This window comes from Cervus elaphus, chromosome 15 (genome assembly GCF_910594005.1).
Source record: "Cervus elaphus chromosome 15, mCerEla1.1, whole genome shotgun sequence".
Classification (NCBI taxonomy): domain Eukaryota; kingdom Metazoa; phylum Chordata; class Mammalia; order Artiodactyla; family Cervidae; genus Cervus; species Cervus elaphus.
In genome coordinates, this window is record NC_057829.1 from 36,199,293 (window position 1) to 36,199,899 (window position 607).

At 48.1% G+C, this 607-nt stretch overlaps 1 non-coding gene across 1 annotated transcript; it reads right to left on the reverse strand.

Moving 5' to 3' along the window:
- Positions 1 to 313: 313 nt before the first annotated feature.
- Positions 314 to 385, reverse strand: TRNAC-GCA. The gene has a single exon. It is a non-coding gene; the product is annotated as a tRNA-Cys (tRNA).
- Positions 386 to 607: the final 222 nt, after the last annotated feature.

The window sequence follows — 607 nt, forward strand, 5'->3', positions numbered from 1 at the left end:
TAAAACCCAGATATAAGATAGGAAGATAAAACAAGATAGAGGTACTTCCCTGGCAGTACAGTGGATAAGAATCTGCCTGCCAGTGCAGGGGACACGGGTTTGAACCTGTGTGGCAACTACTGAGTCCAAGTGCTGCAGCCACTGAAGCTCACATGCCTAGAGCCTTGTGCTCCACAACAAGAGAAAGTGATGTCGCTCAGTCGTGTCTGCCTCTTTGCGACCCCATGGACTGTAGCCCACCTGGCTTCTCCATCCATGGGATTTTCCAGGCAAGAGTACTGGAGTGAGTTGCCATTTCCTTCTCCAGGGGATCTTCCCAACCCAGGGATCGAACCTGGGTCTCCTGCATTGCAGGCAGATGCTTTACCCTCTAAGCCACCAGGGACAACAAGAAAAGCCACCACAATGAGAAGCCCATGCACCGCAATGAAGAGCAGCTCCCACATGCTGAACTAGAGAAAGCCCGTGTGTAGTTTGAAGACCTAACACAGCCGCCCCCCTCCCCCTCGCAAATAAACAACAATAAACTCTAAAATAAAATGAGGTCTAAAGAAAGATGGCTCTGAACATCATAGATAATAATGAAATAAATAATCCTTCTTAACAT